Source organism: Chiloscyllium punctatum, chromosome 20 (genome assembly GCF_047496795.1).
Source record: "Chiloscyllium punctatum isolate Juve2018m chromosome 20, sChiPun1.3, whole genome shotgun sequence".
Lineage (NCBI taxonomy): Eukaryota > Metazoa > Chordata > Chondrichthyes > Orectolobiformes > Hemiscylliidae > Chiloscyllium > Chiloscyllium punctatum.
In genome coordinates this window covers 61,781,257-61,799,841 of record NC_092758.1, presented here as the reverse complement: position 1 = coordinate 61,799,841, position 18,585 = coordinate 61,781,257, and positions in this window count along the sequence as shown.

Below are 18,585 nucleotides of genomic sequence, written 5' to 3'. Positions count from 1 at the left end.
ATAGCTCTGTCAAGATGGATGTGAATAGCATATTTCTTCTTGGTGGTGAATCCAGAGCGAGAGGACACGTAAAGGTGTCTTTGGACAGACATTAGATATAAACATTTTCCCTCAATGTTGTATAAATTTGGAACATTCTGCCTCAGAAGGTGGCAGTGTGGCCATTGAGTATTTTTAAGGAAGAGGAAGATAGATTCTTGTTAGTCAAGGGAAGCAAAAGGTTTAAATGAGCATGTGGAGTTTAAAACACAAGCAGATCAATGATCTTATGATGGAATGATTGAATGATTTCTGCTCAGAATTCATGTTCATATACTAAATTAGGTAAAACAGTAGATTGCCTTCTCTGAAGAAAATTAGTAAATCAGATGTGCTTTCATGAGAAGTTGGTGGTTTTGTGAATATTATTAACGAGACAAGCATTTTAAACTGAATGTAATAATTCATGGAATTGAATTTCCATGAGAAATCATGATAGTTTGAACTAGGGTGAGGTGGGGGAAGGGGAAATGAAGAAGCTGTTGAAGTCCACATTGATGCCCTGGGGTTGAAGTGTTCCAAGGCGGAAGATGAGGCGTTCTTCCTCCAGGCGTCTGGTGGTGAGGGAGCGACGGTGAAGGAGGCCCACGACCTCCATGTCCTCGGCAGAGTGGGAGGGGGAGTTGAAATGTTGGGCCACGGGGCGGTTTGGTTGATTGGTGCACCTCATCCTAGTTTCAAACTTCCAGCTCAGTAACTGTCCCCTTGACTTGTCCGGACTTGTCCGACCTGCCTATCTCCTTTTCCACCTATCCACTCCACCCTCTCCTCCTTGACCTATCACCTTCATCTCCTCCCCCACTCACCCATTGTACTCTAAGCTAGCCTCTCCCCACCCCCACCCTCCTCTAGCTTATCTCTCCATGTTTCAGGCTCACTGCCTTTATTCCTGATGAAGGGCTTTTGCCTGAAACGTCGATTTCGCTGCTCATTGGATGCTGCCTGAACTGCTGTGCTCTTCCAGCACTATTAATCTAGTATTTGCTTTCCAGCATCTGCAGTCATTGTTTTTACCTAATAAATACTGGCTGGCTACCTGGCAACACCAATGTCCCATGAATAAATGTTTAAAAAGGTGATGCCTTTCAATAGATTATATTAGTTTAAAACCAATCCTGAAAAGTAATGGCAGGCTTTTATTCACAAGGAAATATAGTCTGCCTTTCCAATTCATCTCTCTCCCCACTTACGGCACAAAACCATTGGAAAGTTCTCTCGTTAGGAAGAATCTTTTATATTCATATTCTATTTGTTGGCTTTGGGTGTAAGTGTCATTGTGAATTGAAGCACCTGCTGACAGCACTTTTTTCAGTAATGGACCTGCAGATTTCATTAAATAGTTCTGACAGTACTTTCATCCCTTGATTCTCAATGATTTTATTCATCTTATGTGCAATTTTTTTCTCAGCTGTTTTCTTCCTCTGTCCATGAGGAATTATAGGATGCCAGACAGTCACAAATAGCTTTTATGCTGTGAAGAACATCTCTAATTAGTAGTTTAGCTCTGTAAACTCAAAGTACTTTTTTGTGAACACTTATCTTGTTACAGATTGTGCCATTAAGTAATTGTTGTTCTGGGTCACAGAATGCTGGACCATTCAATGTTGACTTTATTATTTGCATCTTAGATATAATTCCCTCAGGTTTTTCCTGAATGTAATGAGTGATATAATAAAATGCAGCTGCAAACAAACATAGTAAGAACAAATGCCTAATGGCGGTCTGGCTGAATAAAAGATTGTTTGAATTATGACAATGACCTGGAAATTGAGAGGAGGGGCTGACATTGTGCAAAAAAAAAGCAAAATGCAATATTTATTTCACTTTGCTTAGCTCATTAATATCAAAATAAATATGGAAATTACAGAAACAGCATTCCAACATAAGAAAAGACATCTTTATCAAACTCTTAAAAAGGCATTTAAAATCAGCCTGTTCCTGCCACAGTTATGTCGACATTGTTGATTTCCAAGGCTTTTCTTGATGTAATTTTCTGTAGATGCATCACATTGACACCCTCAAATGACCTTCAGTTAAGAAGCATTGAAGGGTATTGTCTGATTTCAGTCCACAGGTTTGTACATGGTCAGTTGGCCACTTCGGGTTCCATTCGTGAAAGTTAGGTTGTTGGCCACAGTCAGTCTTGCAGTTCCAGTGTGACCCACACAAGGATTAGTGGGGAAAGTCAATTGGGGAACTTCACAGAAATCAATTAATGACCTAATTACTCATCATTGAGGACTGTTACCAAGTCAGTCAAGGGGTTAGGCCACAGTCAGTCCTGAGTTTCTGTTCACTAAAAGACAAGGGAAATTATCTAGAGCAACTATTGAACTGGGGACGTCATTGTAGGGATTGGTGACAGCATGCTCAGATACAAAGGGGAAAAGGGAAGGCATGGGGGTACATCTTAAAAGATAAGGATGTGAATCAGTAGACCAATGGAATAGCAAGGGGTTCTATAGATAGGGGTGTCAATAGTCCCCACTACCTTGGCTTTGATGGGAAAACAGTGCATAACTACATTTGGCATGATGTGAAGGAGCCGGTGTCAGACTGGGCTGGACAAAGTTAAATATCACACAATACTAGGTTAATGTGTGATTTTACATTTGGCATGACCAAGTGGTATGGTTGAGGCTCAGGGTAAATTGGGAGACGGACAGTTAAATAAACAGATTGGGTAGAAATGTGGCAAAGATTAAACTTATTAGGGGTGACAGTGTGGGCAAGACAGAAAGAAACATGTAAGTTGAAGGGTCACCTAAATTAAGTCAACCTCAGCTGAGGCTGTGAATCACTATGATTGTCTTCCATCCTTATCCAAATCCTGAGTGTGCAAACAAAATGGAAAATGACTGCCACCACACCCAGAGTGAGTGGAGTGTTTCTTCTTCCTAGGGAGTTCTTCTATTTTTCTGTGATGTGAACCCCAACAACAATCAATATTACAAATTAATCCTAGTAATGGCTGTGAAGCATAAGTAATGTCAGGTGAGCTATAAAGATTCATCTTAATTATTAAACTAGCAACCATCTTCCAAGGTTCCCTGGTCTGTCCAAGGTGCAGGAGTTGATCAACTCATCTGGTTTCCTCCCACATCCAAGAATGTACAGGTTAGGTGTATTGGCCATGCTAAATTGCCCAGAGTGTCCAGGTTAGGTCAGTTAGACATGAGAAGTGCAGTGTCGCAGGGATAGATTAGGGGAGTGGGTTTTTGGAGGATTTGTGGACGTTGATTGGCCAAATGACCTGCTTTCACAATGTACGGATTCTATGATTTGCCGTTTGCATTGTAAAATGTCCATAGCCATATGCTCAATGTCAGAATGAGCGACTGCAGAATGAAAGTATGAAGCTTCAGTAATCTGGTAGGTTGGAGTGGGTGAGACTGAGTGAGGGACGATGTTGCATTCAATAGTGAGAAAAGTAAACCAGGAGTCTTGGTGGGAGGTGTGAGCAGTGACAGGTTTGGAGTGAGTGAGAGGTAGCAGAGTAAAGATGGTGGCAATTATCCTTGCAGAGTGTAGTAAGTCATTGACTTTCTTTCTGCTAAGAGAGGTATATCTGGACTGTGGACCCTGCACTCACCTGGGTGTTAACTTCAGACCAGATGGCAAGGTGTTGTGGTCTTCTCTAGCAATCAGAGATATACAGCATGGAAACAGATCCTTCGATCCAACTTATCCATGCCAACCACATATCCTAAATAAATCTCATCCCATTTGCCAGCATTTGGCACATATCCCTCTAAACCCTTCCTATTCATATACACATCCAGATGCCTTTTAAGTGTTGTAATTGTATCAGCCTCCACGACTTCCTCTGACAGCTCATTCCATATATGCACCACCCTCTGCATGAAAATGTTGTCCCTTGGATCCCTTTTAAATCTTTCCCCTCTCACCGTAAATTTATGCCCTTTAATTTTGGATTCCCCCACCCCGGGAAACAGACTTTGGCTACTCACTCTATCCATACCTCATATGATTTTATAAACTTCTATAAATGTCACTCCTCAGCCTCTGATGTTCCAGAGAAACCTTACCATTAAATGTATAAGTCCTTTCCTGATTTGCCTTTCCAAAACGCAACACCTCACATGTATCTAAACTCCATATGCCACTCCTCGGCCCATTGGCACATTTGATCAAGATCCCATTTATACTCAGAGGTAACCTTCTTTGCTGTCCACTATACCTCCAATTTTGGTGTCATCCGCAAACTTAGTAATCACACTTCCTACATTCACATCCAACAAAAGCAGTGAACCCAGCACAGATCCTTGTGGCACTCCACTGGTCACAGGCCTCCAGTTTGAAAAACAACCCTCCACCACCACCCCCTGTATTCTACCTTTGAGCCAGTTCTGTATCCAAATAACTAGTTCTCCCTCTATTCCATGTGATCTAACCTTACTAACCAGACTACCATAAGGAACCTTGTTGAACTCCTTACTGAAATTCACATAGGTCATGTCCACCACTCTGCTCTCAATCTGCTTTGTTGCTTCTTCAATAATAAAACTCAATCAAGTTTGAGACATGATTTTCCATGCACAAAGCCATGTTGACTATCCCCAATCAGGCGAAACACTTCAACCCTAAGGCATTAATGTGGAATTCACCAGTTTCCTCATTTCCCCTCCCCCCACCTTATCTCACTTCCAACCTGCCAGCTTAGCACCACCCTCATGGCCTGTCCTACCTGCCAATCTTCCTTCCCACCTATCCACTCCACCCTCCTCTGCGACTTATCACCTTCATTCCCACCTATTGCACTCTTAGCTACCTTCTCTCCAGCCCCATCCTCCTCCCATTTATCGCTCCACCCTGGAGGCTCCCTGCCTCATTCCTGATGAAGCGCTTTTGCCTAAAATGTCGATTTTCCTGCTCCTTGGATGCTGCCTGACCTGCTGTGCTTTTCCAGCAGCACTCTAATCTATCCCCAGTCAGCCCATGCCTTTCCAAATACATGCAAATCCTGTCCCTCGCAATTTCCTCCAACTTGTCCACAATCAATGTTGGGATCACCAGTCTATAGTTCCTTGGCTTTTCTTTACCACTTCTTTTAAATAGTGGCACTATGTTAATAACCTCCAGTCTTCTGGCACCATGCCTGTGGCTATCGATAATATAAATATCTCAAGGGTGGTAAAAACAATGACTGCAGATGCTGGAAACCAGATTCTGGATTAGTGGTGCTGGAAGAGCACAGCAGTTCAGGCAGCATCCAAGGAGCTTCGAAATCGACGTTTAGGGCAAAGGGCTTTTGCCCGAAATGTCGATTTCGAAGCTACTTGGATGCTGCCTGAACTGCTGTGCTCTTCCAGCACCACTAATCCAGAATCTCAACAAGGGGCCCAGCTATCACTTCACTAGGTTCCCACAAAGTTCCAGGATACACCTGATCAGGTCCCGGGGATTAATCCAGCTATAATGTGTTTTAAGACAACCAGCACCTCCTCCCCCGTAATATGGACATTTTCAAGGTGTCCCACATCTTCTATCTTCCATATCCTTCCCCACAGTAAACAATGATGCAAAACATTCCTTTAGTATCTCCACCATCTCCTGCAGTTCCACACATAGGCGGTCTTCCTGCTCTTTGAAGAGCCCCATTCTCTCCCTTGTTACTCTTTTGTCCTTAATGTATTTGTAGAATCCCTTTGGAATTCTACTTACTACTATTTACCAAAATTCTCATGTCCCTTTTATTGCCCTCCTGATTTCCCTGTTAAGTATACTCCTATTGCTTTTATACTCTTAGAGCAAATCACTCAATTTCTGTCTCATTCTTGACCAAAATCTCAATGTCTCTAGTCATCCAACATTTCCTGTACCTAACAGCCATGCCCTTCACCCTAACAGGAACATAATGTCTCTGGACTCTCATTATCTTATTTTTGAAGACTTCCCATTTTCCAGCCATCCTTCTACCTGTGAAAATCTGCTCCCAATCAACTTTTGAAAGTTCTTTCCTTATACCGTCAAAAATTGACCTTCCTCCAAATTAGAACCTTCAATGTTTAGATCAGGTCCATTCTTTTCCATCACTAGTTTAAAACCTATATTATGGTCACTGGCCCCAAAGTGCTCCCCATGTCACCTTCGTGACCTACCATACATATTTGCCCCAAGAGTAGGTCAATTTTGGCACCTTCTCGAGAAGGCACATGTACATATTGAGTCAGAAAATGTTCTTGTACACAATACTTCTTCTCTATTGAAGATCTTAACACTATGGCAATCCCAGTCTATGCTTGGAAAGTTACCACCCCCCCCCCAACCATAACCATATTATGACAGATAACAGAGATCTCCTTACAAATTTGTTTCTCAATTTCCCACTGACTATTGGTGGGCCAATAGTGCAATCCCAATAAGGTGATCATCTCTTTCTTATTTCTCAGTCCCACCCAATAACTTCCCTGGACATATTCCCAAGAATATCCTCCCTAAATAGAGCCATAATGTTATCAAATCAAAAACACCAGTCCCCATCTTCTCTCTTGCCCCCCTTTTGATCTTGCCTATAACATCTATACACTGGAATATTAAGGGATGTCCTGTCCATCCCTGAACCACATCTCTAAATGCTGTGATATCCCAGTCTTATGTTCCCAACCATGTCCTCAGTTCATTTGCCTTACCTGTTAGGACTGATATATTAAACTGCATTTATTTCAATGCAAGAGCCTATCTCATTCTCTACTGTGTTCCTGCCTGTGCTCTCTGTTGACTTACTTTTTTTTTCCTTAACTGTTCCAGTCTCAGACTGATTACTTTCTTCGCTCTCTCACTGGGTTCCCCCATCCCTTACTAAGATAAATCCTCCTGAGCAGCTTAGCAAATCTCACCGCCAGTATATTAGTGCCCTTCCAATTCAGGTGCAATCCGTCCTTCTTATTTATGTCACCTCTACTCTAGAAGACAATCCAGTGATCCAAAAAATATGAATCCTTCCCCCCTGCATCAGCTCCTCAGTTACACATTCATCTGCTCTATCATCCTAGTGTTACCCTCACAAGATCATGACACTGTGAGTAATCCAGATATTATGGCCCTTGTGGACCTCCTTTTTAAATTGCTGTCTAACTTCCTATATTCTCACCTCAGAGTCTCATCCTTTTCTTAGTTCACTAAAGGTTGAGGAGGCAAGGATCAGACAGGGCTTTAGAGGGTTATAAGGTAGCCAGGGAGGAACTGAAGAATGGACTGAGAAGAGCCAGAAGGGGGAATGAAAAAGCTTTAGCAGGTAGGATTAAGGAAAAGCCTAAGGCATTCTACACTTATGTGAGGGACAAGAGTATGGCCAGAGTGAGGGTAGGGCCGATCAGGGATAGTGGAGGGAACTTGTGCCTGGAGTCGGAGGAGGTGGGGAAGGTCCTTAGTGAATACTTTGCTTCAGTATTCACTCATGAGAGGGACCTTGTCATTTGTGAGGACAGTGTAAAACAGGCTGATACAGTCAACCATGTTAATGTTAAGAAGGAGGTGGTGCTGGAACCTTTGAAAAACACGAGGATAACTTAGTCCCCTGGGCTGGATGGGGTATACCCAAGGTTGCTATGGGAAATGAGGGTCTGCTGTGCCTTTGGCAATTATCTTTGTATTCTCACTGTCTATACTGGAGTAGGACCAGGTAATTGGAGAGTGGCAAATATTATTTCCTTGTTCAAGAAAGGCAATAGGGATAACCCTGGGAATTACAGATCAGTCAGCCTTATGTCTGTGGTGGGCAAAGTATTAGAGAGAATTCTGAGAGACAGGATTATGATGATTTGGAAGAACATAGCTTCATTAAAGATAGTAGGCATGGCTTTGTGAGGTAAAAACAAGGTAAAAACAATGACTGCAGATGCTGAAAATCAAATACTGGATTAGTGGTGCTGGAAGAGCACAGCAGTTCAGGCAGCATCCAACGAGCAGCGAAATCGACGTTTCGGGCAAAAGCCCTTCATCAGGAATAAAAAGCTGTGAGGGCCGGAGACCTTCATCAGGAATCTGCTGCTCCTCGGATGCTGCCTGACCTGCTGTGCTTTTCCAGAACACACTGTCAACTCTAATCTCCAGCATCTGCATACCTCACTGTCTCCATGGCTTTGAGGATGTGATAAAACACATTGATGAAGGTAGAGCAGCGGATGTGGTGTACATAGATTTTAGCAAGGCTTTTGATAAGGTTCCCCATGGTAGGCTCACTCAGAAAGTAAGGAGGCATGGGATGCAGGGAAATTTGGCTGCCTGGAGACAGAATTGGATGACTCAGACAAGAGAGGGTGGTACTAGATGGAAAGTATTCAACCTGGAGCTCGGTGACTAGTGGTGTTTCGTAGAGATCGGTTTTGGGATCTCTGCTCTTTGTGATATTTATAAATGACTTGAATGAAGAAGTAGAAGGATGGATTAGTAAATTTGCCAATGACAAAAAGATTGGTGGAGTTGTAGGTACTGTGGAGGGCTGTTGTAGGTTGCAATGGGACATTGACAGGATGCAGAACTGGGCTGAGAAGTGCCAGATGGAGTTCAACCTGGAAAAATGTGAAGTGAGTCATTTTGAAAGGTCAAATTTGAATGAAGATTACAAGGTTAAAGGCAGGATTCTTGGAAGTGTGGAGGAACAGAGGGATTCTGGGATCCACATGCATAGATCCCTCAAAATTGTCACCCATGTTGATCGACTCGTTAAGAAGGCTTTTGGTGTATTGGCTTTCATTAGCAGGGGTATTGAGTTTAAAAAGCTCTGAGGTTATGCTGTAGCTGTATCAAGTCCTGGTTACACCACGCTTGGAATATTGTGCTCACTTCTGGTCACCTCATTATAGGATGGATGTGGAAACTCTAGAGAGGGTGCAGAGGAGGTTTACCAGAATGCTGCCTGGACTGGAGATCTTGTCTTATGAAGAAAGGTTGAGGGAGCTTGGGCTTTTTTCACTGGAGTGAAGAAGGATGAGAGGTGACTTGAGAGAGGTGTACAAGATGATGAGAGGCGGATATAGAGTGGATAGTCAGAGACTTTATCCACATGGCGGAAATGTCTATCACAAAGAGGCATAATTTTAAGGTGATTTGAGGAAGGTTTAAAGGGGATGTCAGAGGAGGATTTTTACACAGGGAGTGGTGGGTGCGTGGAATGCACTGCCAGCAGTGGTAGTAGAGTCAGATAGATTAGGGACATTTACGTGACATTTGGATAAGCACATGGATGAGAGTAAAATGGAGAGTATGTAGGTTAGTTTGATCTTAGAGTGGGATAAAAGGTCAGTACAACATAGAACAGTACAAGCCTTCAGTCCTCTATGTTCTTTTCCTATGTTGTTAGTTCCAATATGACCTGCTGCTGGTCTTGCTCCCCTTTGAGAATACTCTGCACCCTCTTAGAGATATCTTTGATCCTAGATCCAGGAGAAGCAATATCTCACTGTCTGCTGCAGAAACATCTGTCTGTGCCTCTAACTAGAGAGTTCTCTATCACAATCTATCACTTGGAACCTGGCATACCTCTCAAAACATTACAACCAATATCAGTACCAGAAACTTGCCTGTCAGTGCTACATTCCCCTGAAAGTCCATTTTCCAAAACAACTTACTTGTTTGAGATGGGGATAGCCACAGGAGACCCCTGCACTATCCGTCTCCCTCTCCTGGAGGTCACGCAACTGCCTGACTATATCTTTGGTTTAACTTCCTCCCTGTAACTGCCATCCATTACACCCCCTAGCTCCTGTAAATTCCTCATTGCCCAAATTGCTGCTCCAACCAATCCAATAGGATTCACAACCAAACAATTCCTGCAGACATAATATTCAGTAACATGGAAACTCTCCCTAATCTTGCATATCATACAGGAAGAGTACATCACTCTACTAAAGGCCATCTTTGCATCATAACAATCTGCAGATCCAGAAATAGCACAGTCTTATTGCTCTAAAAAACACTGCTCAAGGCTAACTTAGTACCTGTGTCTTATATTTTTAAAGTTTAAATTAAGAGACAGATCTCAATAACATATAATTTAAAAATCCCACTGTACTCACTGTTGTTGATTTACAGAAGAAAAACATTTAAGGTAACACTTTAAAAAGCCACTTAACTGCTCCCTAGCGGTGAGCTCCCCCACACAGGTTTCTCCAAGGTCAGCTGTGAATTTCATTGTTTATTTATTTTTCTTGGAACAAACTCTGATGTCCAGAGATACTTGAAAACAGACATCAGAAGCAGCAGCTGTGCCTTTTACTGCAAGGTCACGCAGCAGTGGAAGTTTCTCTCTCCATTTGAATCACTTCCCATGTGGTCACTCCCCTTTGTCTGTCTTCCTCCTATTTAAAGTGCCATTGCTTTGATTTATTCCTACGTTTTTCCAAAGGTTCCAAAACAATGCAATGGCTCACAATTAAAGGAAATTATCTCCAACACTGAAAATACCTCAAAAAAAAAGGAGCAGCTCTTCCAGCCACAATTTTTTCCTGTCTTCCATCTTGGATGACCCAGAAATATAGAATTTTGGCCAGATTTGGGTGTGTTTGCATTTCTACAGACCCTTCTCAGTGCACCTTACAGTAAATGTTATTTGTTCCCTTGAATAGAAGGCATGGAGAAACATTCCGATAAAAATGCACTTGGATTCATGGATTTCACAGTTGATTAATCAGAAAATTACGAATTCATTTTACAAGGCAAAAACGTGACTAAAGAAGTCTTAGAATAAACCTACTCAAATAAATTTAATTAAAATATTCTTGTTATATTGCAAAATGCCATCATTTATATCGGTTCAGAATAATTCTGTTAACCTAGAAATTACAAATGACAATATTATGCAATATTTGTTGGTTCAAGGTAGACACTAACTCATTTCAACTAAACAGATTAGGTGCCTCCGTTAAAATAACAATCGGAGAATGTGGTGTAAATGTGTTAAGCATTCATTTGGTAATAATGCCAAAATAAATTCTTGGCTGTCGCGGCTGTTATATTAAATCGAGAAATATTTATGGAATTATGTGCATGATTAAATGTTAAAATACTGATGTGTATGGACTAAATTAAAACAAATAAATTGGACGTATCATCTTTAGGTAATTACATGAGATCAAATACAAAGACACTTAATTGGATTGCCCCAGCACTGGAATGGGGATCCGAATGTGTTACTAATTTGGACCTTTTTTATGCAATACCAGAAGCATGCCAAATTCATGCTGCCTGCCGAATTGATTGATTGATTGCTGCAAGTAGCAAATGTTACTCACACTGCTCATCAGTTGAATATATTACCGGGGGTGGGGCATAATTATAATTTCCTAGTGCTACTTAAACCAAGATTTCATCTGTTCGGGGGAAGTGGATTGCAGCTGAAATAAGTATTGATACTCATGCAGGAACCAACTTGGATTTAGGGAAAGAGTAAAGAGTGTTGCAACATAGATGATGTGGTTTCTTGGGTCAAATACCACGGTCAATATGATATGGTCTATGTACTTTCCTATACTTGCCTTTTAACATAGTCACAAAAACTGGATTCTTGTTGCAAGATATGTCGTGAAGTTGATTGTTAATACAAACTATTTGCATTGTTATTAGATCTCAGCCTTACATGTAGTCTAGGTTCTGTGCTTACTGATTTTGCAGTAACATTGTATGATTGTAACAAAATACACAACTGACTGCAATGACTACATTTTATTGCGCTGTACTAAAGGTGAGGTGAAGACCTTTATACTGTAGCACTGACCTTCTAGGATTTATGGAACAATACAACAATGGGAGACAGTGAGTCAGAGGCTGGGAATTCTGCTGTGAGTAACTCAGTGCCGACTCCCCAAAACCTATCTACCTACAAGGCACAAGTAGGAATTGTGATGAAATGCTTCTCACTTGCCTGAATGAGTGCATCTCCAACCATATTCAAGAAGCTTGACACCATCCAGATCAGAGCAGCTGGTAAACATTCACTCCCTCCACCATTTGTGCAGACTGGAATTATAGCCAATAAGTTAGATAGCTGCATTCTTGGTCTACTCTATGTTCTTTTTAAACTTGGAAGATTAACGATGAGCCATTATTCTCTACACACCTTCTGAAGAATTGAATCTGACCACCAATTCCTACCAGATTTCTTGAACTGTTGATCTCTGAGCAGGGTGTCCAGGCGCATCAAACAATAACCCAACAGCAGACAGTTTGATAGGTTTGCACCACTGTCACATCTTACACAGTTCTATCTTGTGTTATCACACTGTCTGTTTTACCATATATTTGGCATCAACATGCTGGGATAATCATTGCATCACTCGTACAATATATACACAAAATAGGATTTAAGTATTGTAAATTGACACTTAATGTTTAAAATTAAATAGACAGAATTCTATAAGACCCTGGAAACTTAGAAGGAAACATTGGTCAGGCTAAACTTTATATTTGCTGGAGTTTAGAGGACCAAAGATGAGTTGATTGATAGATATAAGATCTTGAGGCACCCTGATAAGTGCATGCAGAAAGAATGTTTACTCTTTCTCTTGAACTAGGCATTCACTGTTTGTAAATAAGGATGTGGAGGTGCTGGTGTTGGACTGGGATGGACAAAGTTTAAAAATCACACAACACCAGGTTATAGTTCAACAGGTTTATTTGGAAGCACTAGCTTTCGGAGCACTGCTCCTTCTTCAGGTGGTTGGCTCTTCCTCAAAAAGGCACTGAGTCTTTGAATATTTTAAGGACAGCAGTAGATAGATATTTGTTAAATGATATATCTACCTGCAAATATATTACACTATGAATCCAACTGACAATCCTAAACCATTTGCAGTAGTAATATGCTGCTAACTGGATGCTGCCATTAAGCCAAAAAAGATGTTCTGCCCTCCAAAAAAGTCAGTAATGTGGTATATGAATTTTAGTACCTGCATGATGCCAGACATGCAAGTTATATGTAGACTAGCAGATGATATCAAACAACATGTTCCTTTGGCTGTTCGCAGTTAGCTAAGTAATGACTTTCTCCAAACGTGCAAACAAGGAGAAGCATGTAAAATCTGAAAACTGCATTTAACATTGAATGTGATTCTGCACTTGAATAACATTTGTTGGATAATCCTCAATATTACACTGACAGCCAATTTAGGATTGTCAGTCAATCTTACAGCATGATGCACTTGTGTGAATTGGAAGCTTCATATATTAGTGTACAAAAGGGCTTTATGGTGCAGTGGTAATGTCCCTACAAATCCCACCTTCTTCAGAGGTCTAACACCTCTGAACAGGTTGTTTATAAAACATCTCTTAACACATAGGGCCCTGTTCTTTACTGATGGAAAGAACATGTACACTTTTTGTGTCTGTTTCAACTCAACGAAAGAAGGGACAGCAATTTGTTGGAACATATTTCAGGGCAATGTCCTAATCAATCAGAGCCAACCTTCCTGATTAAATTTAATGAAGCCTGGTGTTAACTGTCAATCAACATTAATGGGTGCAATCTTCCTGGCAATCCCTCCACTAATTGCAGTCTATTTGCCTACCAATCAGCACTCTTCCCTCAGGAAGTATAAACATTGGTTTTCCCCTTTAATTTGAATTCTTGAAAAACTCCTAATGAGTGCAAGATGAAAAACTTCAACAAAATGTTTCCTTTTTCATCAAGTCAAAACGTACTCTCTGTCCTTTTTAAGAAATCAAGAAAACGTGTCTAAAGTTGTCAGTCAGCATAATAAGTTAATCATTCACAGAATTCGCAAGTATATCTTTTTTTGAAAAAACCTGTTGTGGTCAATTAATCAGAAAGGAAAACAGGGGAACCATTCAAACCTTCCTTGTTCGATCATCATGTTATTATTAAGAACGATGTAAAATTGAATTTACTGGACATTGGAAAGCCAGACACATTTATTTCAGTCTTGTAGACTTCTATGAGTGTATCCCTTCCCACCCCTCCCCCCACCCAACCCCACTCAAATGTGACTGCTGTACTACATTTCAAGGAGAGAGTTTATCATGAGCCCATACATTTAACTAGCAGCAAGTCTCTTTGTGGCTCTATTCACTATGTGTGGGTAGAACAACAATTTAACTGACTTGTGAGTCAGAGCTGGAGAGAAGATTTTAGTACCAATACATTTCCTCTTGCCCATGGACCAATATTGCAATCTTGTTCATATATTACACACTGCCATCCTTCATGTTCTGCCCTGGAGCATTTAAGCACCAGAAAAGTACAATTCTTGTTTCATTTTAGCTGAGTTGGTCTGCTATTTATTCCAGGTTTAATGAAGCTCAGGAAAATGATTCTGAATCAGTTCCTTTTTCAAACCAAGTGTCATAATTTTGTGTGTTATCATCTGGTAGCAATAGAAGTAAGTTGTGCTTTTTGTGTTTATTTCCTTTCTATTATCTGAGCAATGTCAAACTGTCTATGCAGTTTATGGTTTGTGTCAATATCATTTAAATAGAAATCACAGAGGTCCTCATGTTTGCTTGAAGAGTAATAATGATCCCTCAGTAGGAAATTATGATTAGGAGAAAGCATGATGCAGTCAACTTCTAATTCAAAGTGTCTTAATTTGATAATGTAAAGTATATTGAGCACAGCATGCTCTTGTTATTTGTGTTAATTCAAATCCTAACCCTTCTCCACTTTTCAGTGCAATAAACAATTTTAAGTTGAATACACTTTTAATATCATCCCTGTTGACACTGCAATTTATTCAGGATCAACATAGATGTAAGTTCATTTCAAATGTGAAGCTTCAAGTGTAATTGCTTTGGTTCAAGAATTCTGAGCTAAAGCTGATATAAAAGAACTCCCTTAGGAAGCTATGGGTACAGCAATATCATTGCTGGGAATTTTAAGGAAACCAGCAAGAGTGGCAAAAGTAGCATGTGGGGTGACTTAATTTGGTGGGGTGAGAAATTTTTATTTCCTGATGGCGGGTTGAAATTCAAGGACAAATCGCAGAGTTTTGCAGTGTTGAGGGAGGGAAAAGTCAATCTCATGCCAATAGACTGATAAGATGCCTACTCCCACAGCTAAAAATCACACAACACCAGGTTATAGTCCAACAGGTTTAATTGGAAGCACACTAGCTTTCGGAGTGACGCTCCTTCATCAGGTGATTGTGGAGGGCTCAATTGTAACACAGAATTTATAGCAAAAATTTGCAGTGTGATGTAACTGAAATTATACATTGAAAAATTGATTGTCCCACAGCCTTTGTGTACATTAGGCAGCTTGGTGCAGGGTGGGACTTCTGCCCATCAGTAGGAGAACCCCGCACACACTGGAACTGCTTATCAGAGTGGCCATCAACTGCAGTGGTCCCAATAATACCTGGAGCTACATAGTGAGTATTGCTAAAACTGCAAGCAGTCTCAGAATGTCAGTCTAAGAATACAGAATGGATCATAAACCCAAGTAGGTCAGGGCCATTGGATGGGGAGCATTCAAAGTTTTGGGAAGGGTAAATGATGGAAGTGGAGATAGGATTTTAAAGTCAACATGAAGACAAGGTTTTAATCTTCTGTGGCATTGGCCTGATCCCTAACGGATGTTCATGAAGATACTGCTCCCATTTTCCCTCCAGTCTTTTCAGAAACTCAAAACAAAGCCTGCTCATCTCTGTCCATTTGCCCAGGCCAACTGGACTATGGCATTGTGCAGGGAAATAGTCAGGAAAATTGGGCTTCTGATAAACTATTGACTCTTAATTATTCATTCAAAAATGACTGGGAGATTTCAGTGCCTGCACCTCTCCCCTCTCCTTCATGATGGTTAACTTTGAGCTGAGGACCCAACCTATTTTACATGCTACCTACTGGCAATTTTCCATGGGAGGGCATGCAGGCAGAGTATTTGTGATGTCTTGAAAATGAGGCCAGCCAGTGACAGATTTCTAGTTTTAAGATTTGTATGTTATGAACACTTGCTAGGAGAAAGTGAGGACTGCAGATGCTGGAGATTAGAGCTGAAAAATGTGTTGCTGGAAAAGCACAGCAGGTCAGGCAGCATCCGAGGAGCAGGAGAATCGACATTTTGGGTGTAAGCCCTTCTTCAGGACTCCAACTGCCCGAAACATCGATTCTCCTGCTCCTTGGATGCTGCCTGACCTGCTTTGCTTTTCCAGCATGAAAATTTGCTGTCATGAAATATGTTTCAATAAAATCAAACCTTCAAAATCAGTGGCAAATGAGAATCTTGTGTCACCCAGTTCACAATCATTTAAAGATAACATTTGGCTTCATGTAAGGTCAGCACTCTGTTGTTTAACCACACAGGGGGAGGGCGAGCAAGAGAATGGACTGTCGCATGGAGGACTAACAAGTCTAAGGTCATGAATGAGGGGATTGTAGAGTGGGGTTGGGGCATGGAGAAGTAGAAAAGGGATATGGGGAAGATACAGTGGGGTTAGACGAGGGAGCAGTGAAATGGCAAGCACCCATTGTCCTGCAAGTCGTAATGCTGGGAGGGATGGTTTTGGAGGGGTGGGGGTGGAGACAGTTAGAGAAGGTAAGAAAATGAAGTGGCTAAAGGCAGGGAATTAACGTCATCCAAATGTTAGTCCATCTTCAGGCATGGCCTGGCAGATCCCTTCCAGGGCTTTGAGTTCACCTACAACAATTCAACTACCCCTCAATCCACCTCCAAACTTGTTCTCAGACAATGCCCTTGGCAATGCATAGAAGGGAGATCCAACAAAGCCTGCAAGTTTAGCTATGTCCCAAAGTGATGTATATAACACTTTACCTCAAAATAAACATTCAAAAATACATACAAATATAACATTGTTTATTTTATAATAAAATAAATATTCCGAGGTCTGTCACCATCAATTTGCACCAACAATGAGCATACCTGTACATTGAGCACTCTGAGAAGCTATTCTGAACAAATAAAGACACACACACATAAAGAAAGGTAAAACAAATGTAATCTGAAGTATTTACAGATGCAATTTAATTTTGAAAAACCCCATGCCACCTTTGTGCACTCAAGAATCAAGTTGATTTTTAACATTTAATCTTTCATGTGTTACGATACGGGGTAAACTCTCCTGCTTAATTTTAACAAGCAACACAGAAAAGATTTATCCCGTGCAGTAATCTGCGAAAAGTCGAGAGGCCAAGAACTATTTAAAGTAAAAATTAAACACTTTATTTCTTAAGGTATAACAGAGAACAATTAACTAATGACTATTTACAACTTCTTCCTCTAACCTATCTTTTACCTTCCCTTCTATAATACTTGTCTGATAACCCTCCTCCACCCCCCATTGATTAAGATTTGCCAAAAATCAAAAACTAGCCAGCTGTCAAATCTTCTATTTAGATATTCCTGTATCGTCTTTTCCTCTTTTTGAGGTTTATGCTTCACAGGTCACAGATCAATGCAGGTACCTTGAAGAGAGCTATTCTCCGGTCAGTCTGTAGATGTCATTGGCTTGGCAGTTCTTCTCCCAACTGTTCAAATTTCCCTAGTCTTATACCCCTAAAGCATTGGTTTGTGCCATTGGCTTTTAAGATGGTAAAAAATATACTAAATTCAAACTTGATTGGAATTTGGTGTTTTTCAGGGTATAATTTAAACTGATTGGCTTAATTTGAATCTGTTTTGTTGTTTCCACACAACCAGCTAATCTAGCTTTCGACCAGGTATTACATTGTTAACTTATTCAGAACACTTGGTGCTATCAATAGTTATGCTAGCTTTTAACTCTCTTAAAGGTACAATACACCCACATCTTCATAACACCTCCCCCCCCTTAAGAAAAATTGAATCATCATAATGTAAAAATGGCTTCTTTTTTTTTCTATTCTTTAAACACATTACCCTAAATTACAGGTAACTTTAGCTTCTTCCCATATAACTGTATGTATATACATGACATTACATCAAGACAAATTTCATCTAAACTTTATCAGTTAAATCCACGATAATGCATCTTTGCTTACATTCTTATGATCTGCAACATGTACGATTTTAAAACTAAAAGTCTGTAACATAAGACTACAATAAAATAGTCTCATATTCTTATCTTTAAAATGTTCTAAGAATATAAGCGGATTGTGATCTGTGTACACACCGTCTCCAACACATTGTTCCAACACAATATTATAAGGCCAGTACCAAACTCAATTGTCCTTTTTCAAACGTGGAGTATTTTCTTTGGTGGATATTGATCTTCTTCGAAAAGTAACCAACTGGCAGTTAATCCCATCCTCATCTTCCTGTTGGAGTACAGCTCCAACTCCTATGTCACTAGCATCGATGGTGACTTTAAAAGGTTTTGAAAAGTTTGGTGTAGCTAAAACTGGTTTGGTGGTCAATATGGCTTTCAAATGGTCGAATGCCTCCTGGCGTAGTTCTGTCTACCAAAACTTTGTGATCTTCTTCAGCAAATTGGTTAATGGTGCCACTACACTGCTGATGTTTGGAACAAACTTCCGATAAAATCCGCTGAGTCCTAAGAATCGAAGCACCTCTTTCTTTGAGGTTGGTCATGGAAATGTTTTATTGGAGCTGTATTTGCTACTTCTACTTCATGCACA